This window comes from Lissotriton vulgaris, chromosome 7, assembly GCF_964263255.1.
Source record: "Lissotriton vulgaris chromosome 7, aLisVul1.2, whole genome shotgun sequence".
Taxonomy (NCBI): Eukaryota; Metazoa; Chordata; class Amphibia; order Caudata; family Salamandridae; genus Lissotriton; species Lissotriton vulgaris.
In genome coordinates, this window is record NC_141695.1 from 985295522 (window position 1) to 985314556 (window position 19035).

The window sequence follows — 19035 nt, forward strand, 5'->3', positions numbered from 1 at the left end:
AAAGAGAGATGTAGCAAAATAGCACTCCCATGAGTTATGTAATATGGTGCTAGATACAGCTCGAAGTGATAATAATTAGCATAATTGGTCTGTTTATATAATATCATATGGCTCCAACCCCAATACCTACTTTTTCCACAGTAGGATACCTGCAATAAATATACCAACACTGGGCTGCCACTTTGTGCCAGTACAAAGATCTCTTATGAAACTAAAGAAGTAAAATGGCTCAGTGAATTGTGTGAAAACAAGTTGCATACTGGTGGACCCATTGCAGTAACTCTCCCAGCATCATTCAGTAATAACAGCTAAAGTCCTCTGCAACACCGAGCCAGATGAAGGAGGGTTTTTGGTAGACAGGCATACCCAACATGGTGGATGAAAAACCTGATCAAATTCCAACATGATAACCAACACACATTCACGAAGTTAAAGTCCATCACTTGTATACACATACAAACACAAATATCCTTCCAACTATCAAATAAATCTTTTAAAATAATATTATTTGCACGCTAGGTACAGGCAGCCACCTATAAAGAACACTACAGCATCACCTCTGCATTGGACCACCATAACTAGTGTAAGTCATGCCCGAATCTCACCATCATCTATTCAGGCAAAATCTCTCCTAGGCTAGCTCAGGTGCAGACATAGGGCTAGATGTAGGTAAACGTGAAATATTGATTCCTTATTACCGAATTTTACTGATTCAGTATTAAGGAATCAGTATCTCTGATGTACGTAAAGTTTCATGAAAAATTACCGAATCTGGATCATTCGGTAAAAAATAGCAATGCAGAAGGTTTTTGGTAAAAAAAAAAGAATAGATACCGAAACCCCAATACTGATTCATAAATACTGAATCCAATACTGAATCAGTAAATACCGATTCGGTAATTTGAAAATTCGGAATTTGTTGAATCAGCCAATCCTGTGCATCCCAATTAACTCCTAAACAGGACGTGGTCATACCCAGGCAGCTGCACTGAACCTGGAGCTGACTGTGAGGCAGGTAGCTGAGCAGAGGAGCCAGAAGCAACACAGCCTCTCTTTGTAAAAAAAGAAAAACGTGCAAAATGGCAAACCAGGAAAGAGAGAAGGATGGAGGTGAAAGAAAACGAAAAAAGAAGTTTAGTGAAAAGGAGCTGGAGGTCCTCATTGAAGAAGTCACCACGGACCATGAGAAGCTGTTTGGGAAGCAGTCCCTCCATGTGCCAGAATCGCAGAAGAGACAGATCTGGCTTGCGATTCAGAGCAAGATTAATGCCATTGGGGTTACACAGCGCTCCATTGAGGACATAAAGAACAGGTGGTATGACCCGATGATGACTGCGAAGGCAAGGATGGCGGTGAGGCAGAGGCAGGCTAGCAAAACTGGTGGAGGGAGAAGCAGAGCACCTGCACCAACAGCCCTGGAGCTCATGGTTGAGTCCACCCTCCAGCCGGAGAGTGTGAGTGGGATCGGTGACACAGACCGCTCTGCCAGAGCTGCCAGGAAATAAGGTAAGCTTCATGCACAACATGCTGTGCACCCACCTCCTCAATCCCCAGAGAGGCATAGGGACTCCCACTCCAGTCCATGTTTCACTTATAACCTGTAATGCATTATGGGAGATGTATTCATAAGTAACACATGTTCCGAACAGTCAGTCTAGCAAACCCAAAGGCATGTGACAGCAATTAGAAGGCAGGGGACAGTCAGTGTGATTGGCAGGCATAATGTTTAATGCAATGCAAATGCTGCAAGATAAATGAGTATATCTACATTCTGTCTTTACAAGTGAGACATCTCGCAGTGCAGCAGAGGGGAGCAGAGGGAAGGCACCCAGGCCAGGGGGAGACAACAGGAGGAGGAGCAGTCACCTGCAGGGCACACAACCCCACCACCAACAACGTCTCCATCACCACAGCTCCAGACAACGCCACCCTCACCAACAACACCATCACCACTGCCACAATCAACACCACCACCACAGTGAGGCAGGAGGCATGCCGTGGCCACCCTACAGCAGATGAAGGTGTCGGAGAAGGAGCGCACAGGGGGCCAACAGTCAACAGTGGTTGAGGACGGCAGCAGGGAAAGATCAGAGTCCCCATCAGAGCGCGCCCACACATCCTCCAGGTGCCACAGGGCAAGGGCAGCCAGTCTTCCAATCCTGGGCCAAGGTGACAGTTTGTTTGCTGGGCAGGAAGGCAACATGCTGAAGGTCATGCGCCTGCAATGGAGAGTGATGCGGTCAGTGCAGCGAGAGATGTCACACATGAATGCGCACATCGCAACGAAAAGGGCATTAGTGCAATTAACAACACTATGTCTGAGGGCATGAGTGACGTGGCGTCGGCTGTGAGGCAGCTAAGCAGCAAGTTGTAGGAGGACCTCCTGTCTAGGCGCAGGGAGAGGCAGAAACTGAATGCATACACCAAGGTGGTGAACCGCCTGACTACTGCTACCACCCTCATGTGCAGACGCTCTATTGCCATGCAGGGGGAGATGGCAGACTTTAGTCTGGATGTGGCTTGGGGGATGGTCACTGGTTAGAGCAGGCAGACCCTGAAGCAGAGGTCAGACCCGGGACCAGGGTTCAATTCCCGACGCGGCAGGGTCTTGAGCTCAAATGTCCACGGACTCGATAATTCTCGCTTCGGTGCCTGACCTAATCATGGGTTCACACTCTGCAACTCTGGGCATTGAGCTTGCTTAATCTCCACAACGGCCCCCCGCGGCGGGATGCCTGGCTTTCACCTTGGGGATGCCCGTTAGGGGCTATCTCACAGGGAAAAGCCAGGACGGGTTCCCAAGGCAAGCGCCGAGATGCCTCCGGGTGATTCGAGCGCTATATAAGAACATACAAAAAATGTTTTAAAAAAAATGACCTGACCACTGGCTACTAGCCATAGTAGCATTAAGCCCTCTCCCACCAAGACCAGGTGGCGCAGCGAACGCCACAGCGCTGTCCAGGAACATACTGGGAGTGCAGACAGTGGGGCCAAGGAACCTGGCAGTGCAGCACGTGGGCGCAAAAACTAGAGCCAGCCATGGTTGTACATTTATGGGTGATGTAACCCATGGGTGTATGGAGACTGTTTCATATCTCGGTGGTGTGCACTGGTCATTAAACACCATCATTCGAATACAGAAACTGGCTATGCCTCCTTACTCACTCAGAAATAGTTGCGTGTTATCTCAGCCCGTCTGTGTCTCCCGTCAGGTGCTGCTGCCACACCAGCTGGGCAGGGCTCTGGCAGTGGATTGCCCTCACTCTCGTACTCAGAGTCAGTTAGTTCCACTGCTGTTCCTTTCTTTGTGGCAAGGGTATGCAGCATTGCACATGTTGCTATTATTTTGCAGCAGATGATGGGGTGGCACTGACGTGCACCTCCACTTTTGTGGAGGCAACATAACCTGCTTTTTAGCAGTCCAAAGGTGCGCTCCACAACGTTGCAGGTGCTTTTATTTGCCACATTGTATCTCCTCTCCCTTGGGGTGGATGGGTTGAGGTATGGAGTTAGTATGAATGACCGGAGAGCATATGCGCTGTGACCTAAATGGGAAAGAAAGTGCCATTAATTTGAGTCAACAATATGTTAATGCAAGGTATACATGAGGGTGTGTCACATGGATTTACCTAGTAAGTATCCTTCTCCGAATTCACCAGCAGCCAGACGTGTATAGATCCCACTGTTCCTGAATATGTAGGAGTTGTGGGTACTCCCTGGGAGTTTGCATCACATATCACCTGCACGTTGATGGAGTGAGTGGATTTGCGGTTGCAGTATTTGTATTCTGTAGCTGCAGGTGGGCAGATTGGTATGTGATTCCCATCAATGCAGCCTATCACATGCGGGAAGTGTGCCTTTTGGTCAAAATCCAGCTTGGTCTGCTGCAGCTCCGCCTGTGTGCTGGGGAAGCGTATGTAGTGATGCATTCTATGCATCATGGTGTCCAGAAAGGAGTTGAAGAAACGGGACAGGCAGCTCTGTAATGAAATGATTTGGGTGGATGCACAGCGCAGTATATCCTCGTTTATAGTTTGGTTTTTAGGTTCTCCACAGGTGGCGTCAAAACCCCTTAGACACCCTCAATGTAACAGTCACTCACACGGTTTCAGTGGTTCACTGGAACCCTCCCTGAGGGAACACAAATTCTCCTCCTATGTACAAGAGGATTTCCACACAAGTTTGTGATGGTAGAAAATAATTTTCCAAGTGTTTATTTCTTCAAATGTTTTCAAAACTAGACATTAAATTCGTAGATTTTTAACTCATAAGGCATTATCAATTTAGCTTCACATCCAATGCATTTCGGACATATGTGATGCCCTTCATCAGTGAATGATACTTCTCCAAATAAACCCCGGCTCAGCGGCTTCCGTGTATAAGAATAAACACGGAAGCCGCTGAGCCGGGCTGGGGCTGTTTTATGCACTGCACCTGATTACCACCTGCTCTGGGTCAGTGGTAATTACGGATTATTTAATACCGAATTTGAACAAATTCGGTATTACCGAATTTAGCTACATCCCATTACCGATTTTTTACCGATTCGTTATTTACCGAATCAGTATTTTGAGGTTTCGGTATTGACTGATTGGTAAATAAGAAATCAGTAACTGTTTCCCTTTAATTTACCGATTCGTTATTACTGATGGCATTCGGTAATACCTACATCGCACAGGGCTAAATACCGGTCGGTAACGCTGACATATACTGAATTTTGGCTTTACCGACCGGTATTTAGCCACCTAAATCTAGCCAATAGTATCCAATAATATTCTCGAGGAGATGCCAAAGCCAAGGTCAAAACAAAACTCCAGGAGATGTTAGCTTTGGAAACCTCAATCACCAGAACTTCCACAAAAAACTCACAGGACTTCTCTACACAGAGGGAGTCATAGTACTCCCTCAATATTTTTATATGGAGGCAAATATCAAGTACCAACACCCAACCGGGGCCGGCAAGCATAAGCGTGGTGAAACGGGGAGGGGCGTGCAGGGAGGAAGTTGACAGATGACAGAATAGGTATCATTTATTCATTTTACTATACCTACTCTGTCATCTGTCAAATTACCCTGCTTACCTGTGCCGGCGGCCGCTGCCAATACCACTCATGAAAACATCAGTGAGAAAAGCTAGATCACCTAGGCGAGACTTGGCTCCCAAATGACGGCACCAAGGAAGCTCACCAGAACCAGGTGGCAGAATTGACCAAAAATAAAATGGTCATCCTGGCTCAGTAGATACTCTTTGTATTAAAATCCCTCCAGAAATCTTCATTGCTCCTTCTCTGCTACTGTTTCACTGAATAAGCTCAAAAAGCTGAATAGTGTAAAAAAGGAGCTGTACTACGAACACAGCACACTTTGCCTGTTTTAAAAGGTCCGTCGAGTGCAAACATGGACAGTGTGCCATATTATTAAGAATGCATTACTCCCAAGGCAGCTATGAACTTGTGCTGCCCTAGGGGCAGTGCAATCAAGAGAAATGGGAAGCAGCTGTTCAAAAGCTGCTCCATGTTTCACAGTGCAGGCAGCAACATGCACACATTTTTCAAGAGAGGAGAGAGATCCCCTTGCAGGTGACTGCAGTGAGTGATTGCATCAGCCTGCAGGGGGATGCCTGGGAGGAATCCTTTCTTCCCCCCAGAGGGCTGTGTTTACAAGGCGCACTGAAAGTATCCCACCTTTTTGTGGCACACTTTCAGTGCACCTTCCAAGGGTCTGTTTGCCTCTGCACATGTGTCCATAATACTGCGTGGGTGCAGAGTTAAACTGATTCTCTTATCTGCATGGGGCCACACCCCCAGGCAAATGAAGGAATGCCTGCTTATGATAGGTCTGGTGCAATATATGTTCCAGCGCTATCAGTCTTACAGATGGAGATACACAGCCATCTGCAGCCCACTCTGTAATACCATTGTGATCCGGGGGCACAAAAAACTGGTGAACATGCCCATTACACCCCTTGGGCAAAATGTATAATACTGCCTCAAAAGGTTAAAGCACTACTAGATATTATATCTAGTTAACAGGTACTCCTTTCAGATAGCCATGCAGAGTCAAACACCACCAGCACCTCTGAAGGGAGCAGAGTCTAAATGGTTATAGTAACTCAACTACAGACAGGGGGAGGTTAAGCAATCAATATTGGTGCAGTGGGTGGTGGAAATACCAATTGGCAGAGGATGAAGGCCTTATTAAAGAACAACAGGCTGACAAGTCTACCTCAGAAGGGTGCTAAATATATGTGGTGCTGTGCTAGGGCAAAATATGTTTTCCCGTCTATTTAAGGATTATGAATGAATGAGCCAGATACTTTATCATCAAGCATGCATCCAAAAAAGTCATAGTGAGAACAGCAGCAGCGGTCCATCTGTAGAAAGAAATGTTCTGTCCCCCCCCTTTGCATTGTTACAGATAACAATAGGGTTATGCATGCATTGCGTTGAATCTACTGTGAATGTTTTTGCCTCAGTTGTGTAGGCCTTATATGCCTCATGTGTAACCGCTTTCACTGCAGCTTCTAGCATTGCGCATGTTCCTGCTGGTCTGAGTGACCCTTTAATGATTTTAGTTAGCAAGATGTCAAACATAGGTTTTGTACAGGAAGGGTGCACTTCCATTACAAAATACCACACCCAGATATACTTTAAAACGTTTCCCACTTTGCATGTGTGCTGTTCAGTGCAGCACAAATGGAAAGCTGGAAAGGTTTGGAGAAAAAAAAATATTTTTCTACTTTGCACCAGCAGCAAATAGGTATTTAGGGCCGGAAGTTTGACCCATTTTTTTGTGGTCGCAAACGGGAAATCTGCCTGTTTGTGACTGCAAAATTGGTCTGGCCCATGTACAAACCCTATTTTGCGAGTTGGTAACTAATTACCGACTCGGAAAATAGGGTTTGTGACTCGCTATTAGGAAGGAGTGAGCCAAGAGTACCATTGGTTTGCGACTGCATTTCCAGTTGCAAAACATTCACAGTTTGCCACCTACTTCAAGTAGGTAGTAAGCTACTATCAAAGGGAAGGGGTCCCCAGTGGACCCTTTCACCTTTGTGATTTGGTGAGAAAATATTTATTTAAGAACAGGCAGAGGTCCCCAGAACCACTGCCTACCCTTAAAAAATGAAACTGAAAAGCTTCATTTTTCTTTTTTGAATGCATCACATTTTTGTTGTACTGTTGTACATTCCATTTTGTGAGTTGCAAATTGCGAGTCACAATTCGACACAATTTACGACTCATAATATGGAATGGTCATACATCTCTCCCTTAATATGCACAGTCATATCTACAAATGTTAGTAGATAGGGCTTTGCATCACAACCTATGAGGCATATCTACAAGACAATGGTGCAGCGATTTTTGTAGCCCAGCACTGCATCATTAACAAAAAAACACAGGGATATTTACAACAATATTGTGCACCCTTGTGCTTTCCCTTGCACTGGCACTAAGAATACTGCCTGGTGATAACACAGACACCCTTGCACCCTAGTGCAAGGGGGCCTGCATTGCAGGGGATGATTGTTTATATGTAGGAAGGTGTCCCTCCCTGCATACAAACAATCAGTAACAGTGATTTGCTAGTAGCGAATCGCCATTATTCAGTGAGAAAGGGACATCTTCCTGCATATAAAAAATCATTAAAGGTGTTTTGTTCTTTCTGTTGGTGCTGCAGAACACAGAACCCATAGAAAAAGTAAAAATGAGGAGGAATAAAAGTATTTCTCCTCGTTGAGCCAATTTAATGCCTGCTTTTTAATGGCAGTAGTTTTGGCTCTGCTTCAGATTTACCGATCTTTGTAAACCTGGGGCAGCTTCAATAAGCAATAGGTGTTGCAGAAGTATGCCCACAGCAACAACCATTGCGCCCCTTTCGCACATAAATCTGCTTGAAAGGGTACCATATGTACAAAGCAGTGTTAAGCCACGCAAGGTGGCATAACACCACTTTGTAAGTATGGTGCAGGTCAGAGCACCACCGTAACGTCGTAAAAAGTAATGTTCCAGTGACGTAATTCCCTTCTAAATGTTCCCCCATTTTTATTAGTAGGAGAATACCCACTTGGTAGATAATCATGCCACACAATGCAGCCACTGCCTGAGAAGGAGAGAGTAGGAGATCAAAGTATTTACAGAAAAGTGTCACTCTCCTCCCCTCTCCCTAGCATAGGTGCTGAAATGTGTTGCTATGCGCCACTGCAAATCTTGGCACCATAATACAAAGGAGTCTCCATAAGTCTAGCAGGGGTTTTGTACTGGAAGTATACATTTTTAAGTAAATACGTTTTTTTGTCAAAACCTTAGGTGGTTCCATAGAAAGCTTCCCTGGCGCTTAGTAATACAAAGCAGTTTTATGCATTGCTTTGCTTTACTTTCAAGTGATTTTTCAGCACAAATCTGGTTTTACACTGGAAACTAATTAGGTAAAACAAGATTTTCTGTCACTTTTGTGACACAAACATCATGTAAATTCTTAGTAAAAAATACCCCTTAGTCAGACACCCCAGGATTTCGCGGCACTGAGTGGGAATTTTACGGCAAAAAAAAAGCAAAATTTGAAGCCCGAAATCTCAAAAATTGCGGTATTTTTGCAGTGGGCAAAGAATGTGCCAGCCACATAAATACCGAAAGCTTGTGCTCTGTCATTGCTGGAGACTGTGCTCTTTCACAGACTGTAACTTTGCAAAGTCTCCAGCAGAGCGGAACTTGGAACCGGAGGGTGTCTGATACCAAAGAGAGCAGATTATAATATGAAACCTGATCTATTTGATATCAGACTTATGCGTGCAGGGCAGCAGGTGTGAAGGGCTGGGTGGTAAGGGGGTGGTGGCAGAGAAGGTTGACAAAAGGTAAAAAAAAACAATAGGAGACATGGGAGGTAAAGGGTTAGTCAGCAGGGGACACAAACGTGTAAGGCGGCAGGCTAACTGCTCAGGATGGGGCTAGCTGCATTTCAGAGGCAGTGAGCAGAGGCATTTAACACCTATACTGCCTGCTGACCTGTTGCTCACCCTCTCTTTACTGGCTCAGTGGCAGCACAGAGCCAGTAAAGAGAGGGTGAACGGTAGTTCATTGCTTTTTTTTTTTACATATTTTGCAAGCACTTTTGTAAAAATCACTGCATTTTACAAAAGTGCTGATTTTGTGATTTTTTTGCAAATTGCGAAATCGCAAAATCCTGGCGGGTCTGCTTAGTTTATGCAGTAATTACAGTGAAGTAAAGATTTATGAAGTTAACACCAATGCTGCCTGCTGGCCTATTGCTCACCCTCTCTTTACTGGCTCAGTGGCAGCACAGAGCCAGTAAAGAGAGGGTGAACTGCAGTTTATTGTTTTTTTACATATTTTGCGAGCACTTTTGTAAAAATCACAGCATTTTACAAAAGTGCTGATTTTGTGATTTTTTTGCATATTGCGAAATCGCAAAATCCTGGCAGATCTGCTTAGTTTATGCAGTAAAAAAAACTTTGCGGGGGGGGGGGAACAAAAAACACTGCACCAGATGTGTGCCCTTCACCTCCAAACTTTCAATTAGCCTGTAAGATATTAAACATCTTTTACTGCTCTTTTAATGTGAAAAAACACCTGTTTACAAAACTGCCTTAGCCAATTTTGTTTACGATTGTTAAGTGATACACTTCAGATTACATAACCAAATTTTTCCTATTTGAGACTTCAGTCGTCTAAAAATCCTAACGCTGGCGCTCAGGAAGAGTGTGAATTATTCAAATGCGAGCAGCTGTTTGCACCGTGCACGAATTTGCAATACTTTTTTTTTTACTGCAGAAATGCATTATTCTGGCAAAAATGTACGCATGGACGCATTTTTCACTAATAAATAGAGCTAAATGCAAAAGCTGGCATTTCCTGCAATAATGAGGAATTTTGCGGAATTTGGGGGTATTTTGTTTAATTTCCCCATAGGAAGTTATGTGTATTTTGCCCATGCCTACCTATAACCCATGGTGACAGAGTTTAGGTTACGAAGGAAGGCTGATACACCCAATTCAGGATTAGCTTCAGGGCGTTACTCAATGCAATTAATTTCCACAAAAGATGTCGGAAAAAGTCATAGATTGACAAAATGGAATGTTTTTAGTTCTTCAAATCCAAACACCACCCCAGGATTCATTTACAATATTATCAGGTAATTCTGAAAATGTGTCCATGGAAGTGTATAAACAAGTGTATAACTGTTCAAATACTAAACCCAGTGTTCGTTCTGTGAACTCCAAATGACACCTTTGTTATTTACAGAAAACGCCGACTGGGTCGCAGCTGCACGAGGAAAAACCGCATGACTTGATGTTCCCTGCTGCTATCAAACAGACACAGCAAGGGACCAGTCTCACTTCTGAAAATTCGCCTGGTGGCATCCTGCTGTGAAAAGGCATCAGCAATGTCAGATGAGTCTGGACCATCAGAAGAGGCCTGCGTAAAGAAAAGGTCAATCTTGTCAGGTTATTTCTGATAGAGAGAAAGAATTAAAACACAAGTATGTCAGAAATGCAAACCTTATCGAAGGCCAGAAGTTCCAGAACTTGACCACAACTCCTACTTAGTTGACTCTGCTATTATATGCTACACAATATACTGGGTGAAAATTAAAGCCCCTGATTAGGATCTCTGCAAAATTACAACTCCATTATATCCTATGGAACTTGTAATACAGCAGGTAGGATTTCTGTCCAGGGCCGGACTGGGAACCACAATTGGCCCTGGCAAAGTGCTCGGCTGGCCCCCTCTGCCCACTCGGGGGGTTGGAGGCAGGCCCGGACTGGCCGTTGAGGGCACCTGGCAATTCCCCGGTGGGCCGCATGGTTGGGGGACGGTTTTTGCCCCCTGGGGGCCGTTTTTGTTACAGGGCCGTTATGCTGCAAAAACGGCCCTGTAACAAAAACGGCCAAAAACCGGCCCTGGCACAGAGCGCGGCCGCACCTCCCCCTCCCCCCAGAGTGGGGGGGGGGGTGAGGGGGCCAGCTGAGCTCTTTGACAGGGCCGGTTCTGGTTCCCAGTCCGGCCCTGGTTGGAGGTGCCGCCAAGCTCTTTGCTGGGGCTGATTTTCGGCCGATTTTGGTACAGGGACGATTTTGCAGCTATGGGGCCCAAAACCGGCCCCCACCCGTGCAGCCCACCAGGGGATTGCCCGGTGCCCTCTAAGGCCAGTCCAGCCCTGTTTCTGTCAAGTTTGTGACAGATTTTCCCTTCCGCCAAACAATATATAGGAATACTTGGACATATTATCAAGAACAGGCGATAAAATTATCGCCGATTTATCGTCAGGAAACTGCCTTTAAAGCGGCGATAATGGGCTTGATAATATGCCCTTGTGAATTCCCATAGCAGCCCATGTTAACACCAGAACCTGGGCTGCTATGGGAATTCACAAGGACATATTATCAAGCCCATTATCGCCGCTTTAGCGGCAGTTTCCTGCCGATAAAGCGGCGATAATTTTATCGCCTGTTCTTGATAATATGGCCCACTATTCCTTATTCAACCAAAAAGCTCCGTAATTGTGTCGAATCTGTTGCAAGTTTGTTAGGAAGCTCAAATATGTGCATAAACCAAACATTGAAGAAGCTGCAACATTGCAGAGAGGATAAAAGTCCTGGTGCCCTTCATGCAGAAGCTTGAGTGAATACAGCTGTAGAGGAACATTAGGCGGAATAGTAGGTCAGAATAAACTTACTAAGTCTTTTTAGATACCATTCAATACTGCTAACTGCTCTATCCAGTCTTGTAAGGAACCACAATTCTGAATGTGTCCTACAATATGATTCTCAGAGTTTACAAGACACATTTTCAGATTGCTGCACTGCACTGCCAGGTGTTAAATGTAAGGATCATTGTCAGTCCTGAAGCGACTCACTTGTGGAAGTGGATAGACACACTATGTTGGGATTGTGATCCTTAATGCACATGAATAATTAGTGAACCCAAGAATGGATATTTCCTAGGAATTTGTGGGAGATCTGATTCTCATGTTTAAGAGAAGTGTATAGAGAGTGAGTTAACACCAAAGTGCATAACCTTACATCTAGATCCCTATCTTTCACCATATGGAATCCAGTTAGTTTCCCTCTTGTAGCTTTGCAAGGAGTGCCAAAAGCACAAACATAAATCCTCTTATGTGTGAACCTGTGATTGGGCTCATTGCTCATTTTTATGTCATTTTAGATTCCATTTTGTTTTACTGAACCTGCACAAGATTTGCACAAGAGTAGAAAGTAACGTTAGGGATTCACTACGAAGTGGCAGGCAATGTATGACAGATTGTCCAGCCTGCAACACATTCTAAATTAGTATTATACATTTGTTACAAAACATTATGATTATTGGTGTCAATATTAATGCTCATCTAATAAAATGATGACATTAATACAAGATGCCTGGATTTCAGATGTTTCTAATTTGCTGCTTTCGTTATAATCTGTGCCTTGTCCCTGTGGGATTGTTTTTAACTTTATATTTATAGGCATTTATAATAATACATACATTTTAAACTTGATCCTACACATATATACTGAGGTAATACAATTGCAATTGAAACAAATTCCTTATAATGTAGAAAATGGGAGTTATTCATGTGTTTTAGATTGGTCACACATCTGTATAAATGTCCATTTTGAATGCGATAGATGTTATCCCAGTCACTCACTCCTAATTCCCCCTGCACACATCCTCTCCCCACAGGCTTTGCAGACACCGTTAAGCTGCTGATGATATAAAGTCTTATTCCCACAGCAGTAATTGCCTTGCTACTGTTTAATATGCTCTAGTGCAGAAGTAAGTTTGGAAGAAGTATCTATCTCATTCAATTTCTTCACTGGGTCAATCCACTGGGAGACAGTTTTGTCTAAATATTTCATATTTGTTTGAACATCTCTGGATGACATTAGCATAGATGGTGTTAAATATGTTAATTTGAATTGGGCATGATGCTCAAGCGTTAAGTTGATGATGTGTATTATTCTTGTGTACGATTTGCTAAGGAATTGATACTCTTGCTCACACATGATGATGCTGAAGTTTTTCTACTTTACTATGCACAAATTGTGTATAAGAACGCCTTTCCCATGCTGCTAGGGATGCTGGCTGATTTTCTTATTATTTTGTTGCTTATTAGAATATTTTCAGATATATACAAACTATGTATAACTATGCATCTGAGACCTTTCATGGCACAGGACCATTTATTTTAAACGTATTGTGATAAAACCCTTAAATGATTCATTGATCAATTATTGAGTGGACCCCAGTTCCTAATTAGCAGTTTTCACTGTGATAATTTTTATTTAGCTTGCTTCCTTAAGACAGTGTTGGACCTGGCCCTAACTGCAGGGTCACCCACAAACCTTTAGATTTTTTCCCTAAACGTTTTGCTGAATTCGTTATTGTCGGCCTTCGGACTCTGTGCACTTTACCACTGCTAACTCGCGCTAAACTGCTTGCGCGCACGCCCCTAAAGCATGCTTAAATTGGTTTATACCCAATTTACTTATAAGTCCCTTGTAGAGTGGTATTCCATATAACCAGAACCTGTAAATTAAATTCTACTAGTAAGCTGCAGCACCTATTGTGCCACCCACTTAAGTAGCAATTTAAAACACGTCCCAGGCATGCCACTGTAGCCTGAATGCAGTGTTAAGCTACCATGTTGACTTGGCATTTATAACTCTTGCCTAACCTTAAATTCCCCTTTTATTACATAACCATCACCCTTGAGATTGGCATTAGGTAGCATAGGCAAGGTTGACATGTAATTAAAAGGTTGGACATTTATATATTCTGGTAGTGAAAAAGCTGTTAATTAGTTTTTCACTGCTGTGAGATCTGCCACTACTATAGGATAACATTGGTGATTCCTTCTTACATTTAATAAGCTGTAATTTCCAATTGGGAGCAGTAAGCCATATCATGTTTGCTGTATTTAGAATTGTAATAAAACAACTATGTAATGGTAAAGTCAGCTTTTAGATTACAATTATGAAAATGCCACTTTTAGAAAGGTGGGATTTTTCTGCCCATAGCACGTTTATATCTATTGGGTCATATGACTGGGTGTAACTGACACACTCTGTAAATTCTTCACAGACAATGGCACAATAAAGGGATTTGGTGTACCTGGCAGAATGAGGCAGCAGAGCCAAACACAGTTCTACTTTCAACTGAATAGGGAGTGGTCTGCCATTGCACAAAGACCTGTCACCTTCGCATTGTCACTGCAGCCAGCTTGGAAACAGGGAAGCGGAGTCAGGAAATTCCAAGCACTTCAAAGGCACTGTCTAGAAGCTTCTCTCACCTTCTGGAAAGAGGGCACCAGGAGGTAAAAAGGGGACTTCACACACCAACTCTTCAGTACAGCCATTTTGCTGTCCTGCTGTCCTGCTGTCCTGCTACTGCCATGTTGAACTGGTGCCTTTCTGTCCTTCTGCTCTCTTGCCTGTGGAAGAAGGACTGGACCTACAACTTCATATTGCACCAAGGGCTAACAGAGTCACTCCAACTGCTAGTATGATGCGCTCCTAATCTTAGCCGTCAGCGACATTAAAGACTCCCCAACATCCCTCACCAGCACCTAGACCCAGTTGAAGTGGATTCCTGATTCACCAAGTGGTGCCCCTCAGGTCCTGGATGTTTGATGTGGCCTTAGAAAGTTGTATTGAAGTTTTTGGACTCTTCATGACTGTGAACAGGCCTGTTAGCGCCAAGACCTAGTCTCCAGCTCCACCATTCAATGCAAAGCTCTGGCAGCTGCCTTTTGTTGCTACAGAATTGACTGCTCACAGGGATCACTAACGCAGAGCTCCAGCAATGCCCGTCCGCGACACCTGGCTTGCTCTTCGTGGGACTACGGCAGCATCCCGCAACACTGACTTGACTGTTCCTTATGGCCCCCTCCACCATGATTGAGACAGTTGGTACTGATCTAAAAAGGTAAACTTTCTTTGGGACGATTCTGGTGACTGTAGCCGATCTGCACACTATCTTGGTCTGCCTGAACTCGTGACTTTGACCCAGACAAGCATGACCAGCTATCCATAGCTTGTGCTTGGTGCTTTTTTGCACTATTTTCACTAATATCTTTCAACATTAATAATAGGGATTCGGCTGATTGGAGTTCTGTCATTTTGTTGTTAAAAAGTTTATTTTTCTGCATTGGTTTGTGATGTTTTTTGTGATGTGCTTTCACTTTATTACTGATTGTGTCTTGCACAAATACTTTAGAACATAGAAAGCCTTACAAGGGGTAAGGACTATCCCTGGGCACTCTTGCTGCACGGCAGTGCATAGATCAGTAATTGTTCAAATGTACTTCAAAACTTGGCAATGTAGTTTTATATTTGGTATAATCCAAAAGGCTTTCTATGTTCCGACATTATTTTGCACCTTTTTGAACCAGAAGGTGATCTCCCGGAGCACCTACCATTGTTAATATTTGACTTTTTGGTTTACATCGTTTACTTTGGAGTGCAGCGGTTATCATAACATTTTCTTGCACAAATACTTTAGTCATTGGCTCTAAGTTAAGCTTGAAATGTTTTTGTCCCAAGCTACCCAGGGTTAAGCATCGGTTAATTTAGTGACTGTTTGCGGTTCACCTTGCAAGGCATTCTGGCTGTTACTTGACCACGGCACACACCCCAGTCAACCAACAACCCAATTTCTCACACCCTGGGGACATATTACCCCATAAAAGTGAGGTTTTACACCACCTCCGACACAGTAAACTGTGGGGGTGTACCAATTTTTGGGGACAGTTTTGCCCCACATCTCTTTAATCTTGGTTAAGTTAGATACAACAAATCATTTTGCAGGATTCGAAACATTTTTGTAGCTTTGAAGCAATGCCCTGTTATAATGTATGGGCCTGTTGTTGGGGCCTGTGCTCACATGTAGCGGTACATTGGGACAGTGCTTATTTTCACAAATGTTTAGTTTCCCAGTGGCAACCTGTAGCAACTCTTCCCAGGGGGAAAACATTAATTGTTTTGGGGACATTAGGTACTGTTTTTTGGTACAAGGATACATTTTGTAGCTCAGATAATCTGGGACTGTATTATAGAAAGGGTCCCAATGACCACAATGGGCATGTGCGTGCCTGCTTTGTGAGCCCCTGGGGCACCTTGGTATTACAGAAGGGGCACAAACTCTTGTATGGCCCCATTTCTAATACAGATAGCACTGTTGGCAGTACAATCTCAAGAGAGCATTCCCTCATTTGATGGGGGTTTGGTCCCATGCAAATGAGGGAATCTATTTTCCTCTGCCCCCAGGCCACATTATAGATATGTGCACAGAGGCAAACATGTCTTTAGGAGTTGAACTGAAAGTGCACCTTATAATTGTAGTCCTCTGGAAGGGTTAAAGGGGGTCCTATGGGGCCCCCCCAAACATCCCCTTGCAGGTCGGTTCAGTCTTTCACTGCACACACCTGCAAGGTTATTTCACTACCCTCCTAAAAGTGCAGGCTGGGTGCCACTTGAATAGTGAAACACAGAGTGCCTTTGAAGGAGTCGCTTCGTATATCCCTTGAATGCACTACCCCAGGGCAGCACAAGATCATGGCTTCCCAGGGGGCAGTGCATTGAGTTCAATGTGGTGCGCTTTCCCTGTTTGCACACCTATATAAAGGCTGCCCATAGAGCAAACAGGGAAAATGTGCTGTGTATGTAATGTAGCCCTCGAAAACTTTCTTGAACCAAAGGTTTCTGAGATGTTTCAGGCAAAAGGTAGAGCAGAGAGATAGTTAGTTACTTCTTACCTTGCAACTGAACCACATTGAGTAGAGCGTACAAAATAAAACCAAACCTAGCATCCAACCCAACAAGGTCTGAGGAAAATCAAGGCCAAACTTCAGCACATATAAAAATGTATTGACTTAAATAATACAACCAGATGCACTGAGTATAATGTGCTACCAATTACCATTGATGAGAAACAAGAGGGACATCATGACAAATTCAATGATTCATGACTCATGCCTCGTGCTCACACTCAACAACAGTAATACACATCATTTTACCCTTTTGACAGCTGGCACTATGGATTACCCCATCACATTACAATAAGAAATTGTAAGGATTGTTCATTTTCTCAGTATAAGTTATCAAGCTCTGAGACTCGATGTAGCCAAGATTTAAAGGTTTTAGAAACATTTATAGTTTAGAAGTGAGGTGACAAGAGAAAATCCATTAAGCAGTTTAAATGTAGCACTCGAAGCTCATCAAAAACATAAATCAAGTCAGAATAAGAGATATTTGAACTATTAGTCCGCACCTAGGTTTGCAGATCATTTTAGGACATACATTTTAAAATTGCTGCTAGGTTTGCGAACACCAGGATATGGTTCTCAGCCACCAGCATTGCCCCCAAAGACCTTGAACCATTGTGAAGGGTCTGTGAACCCATAGCAAGCGGTCTTGGGTACCAATATGACCTCCTGCAAGGTCTCTGGAAACAAGGTTGTGTTTTGCAAAACATGTAGGGCCTCATTTATGAGAAATGACGCATCGCTGCGTGAAAGCAGCGATGCGTCACTTCTCAGTGCGCACACCTTGCGACATGATTGATGCATCATATTTATAATATGATGCATCATGGCTCAAGGAGTTACAGATATGTCAGAATTTCTGACGTATCTGTAGGCGCAAAAGGGACTCATTGCTGGAGTGTGTCACAAAAGTGACGCAACTCCAGCAATGTGTACTTTCACATGGGCAAGTCCCATGTTGTTAGTGCCTGCATCAGTCTTACGCCTGCCATGAAGCAGGCATAAGATTTTGACGCATTAGTGGCCAAGAAATGGCGCAGTGAAATCTTATAGATTTCACTGCGTCACTTCCATGACCCTTTCGTGCTGAAAAACGCCCCCCTTGAATACATTATACCTGGCGCAGGTATAATGTGGTGCAGAGGTTTACAAAGTGACACATCTACCTAGATATGTCACTTTGTAAATATGGCGCAACAAGGCACTTTTTTATGCCACTTATGCGTCACAAAAAGTGACGCACCGGCAGCGTAAAAGTGACGCATAGCCTCATAAATGAGGCCCGTAGGATGTTGAACAAAGGTCCACCCATTTGCAGAGATCTGAGAATGCCACCACATAGTCCGCTGAATCTCAAAAGTCATGCATATCAGGGTGTTGTTGTCATGTCTGATTGGGTGCAGGACCTGAGTGAATGTCAAGCCCAACAGCCAACACCAATGTTGTGCTGCCAATGGCTGTGCATAGAGTGAGATGGCCACCTATGGTGTGTTGGGTGAGGGCAATGACATCAGATGTGCACTGCAAGGCTCGGCCCAGGGCCTTTGGATGTGTGCTGCAGCCAATCCCCACTATAGGCCTTCACCCACTGAGCATGGTCAATGGCTGTGCATAGCATGGGTTGGTTGCTAAATGGTGGTTGGACTCACGGAACTATTGAATGCAGTATATGAGCAAAAGTAATATTACAAATATTCTCATCTCTAAGATTAGTTATAATATTTGCATCAAGGGTGAAGTCATAAGTATTGTATTTCATGTGTAAGGTATGGTTTGCCTGCTATTTTGCATTTTGCGGATTGACGATCTAATTGTAACTTAAAAATTACGGGTTGTTTTTATTTTTAATTCTTACCTAGGGGTGCAAGATAAACTCTGCTCCTCTCGCAGAGTTTGTGGAGTTTTGCCCCAGTTCCAGAAAAACTCCGCCAACCACCACATGACACATTTGTTTCCTGCTTACGGCTCACCCATTTTAAGTAGGCACATGAGAAAATCAAGCGCTCACCTGCCTCCTGGTGAGATTCTCAACTCGGGCAGTTGCAGCAGGTCTCTAAAGCTTACTTTGAGAAAGCTGTCGCTCAAGTAGAAAATCTACTAGAGTGACAGAAAGAAGCAGCACCCTATGGCGCATAACCGGGTGCCATTTGCACTCCCGGTGCTAAAAATCAACGTGAACAGTACAACGTCCCGAACTTCTCTGCTTGTGGAAATCCTCAGAGTCTCGTTGACTTTTTAGGTAGCTCCGAGGCA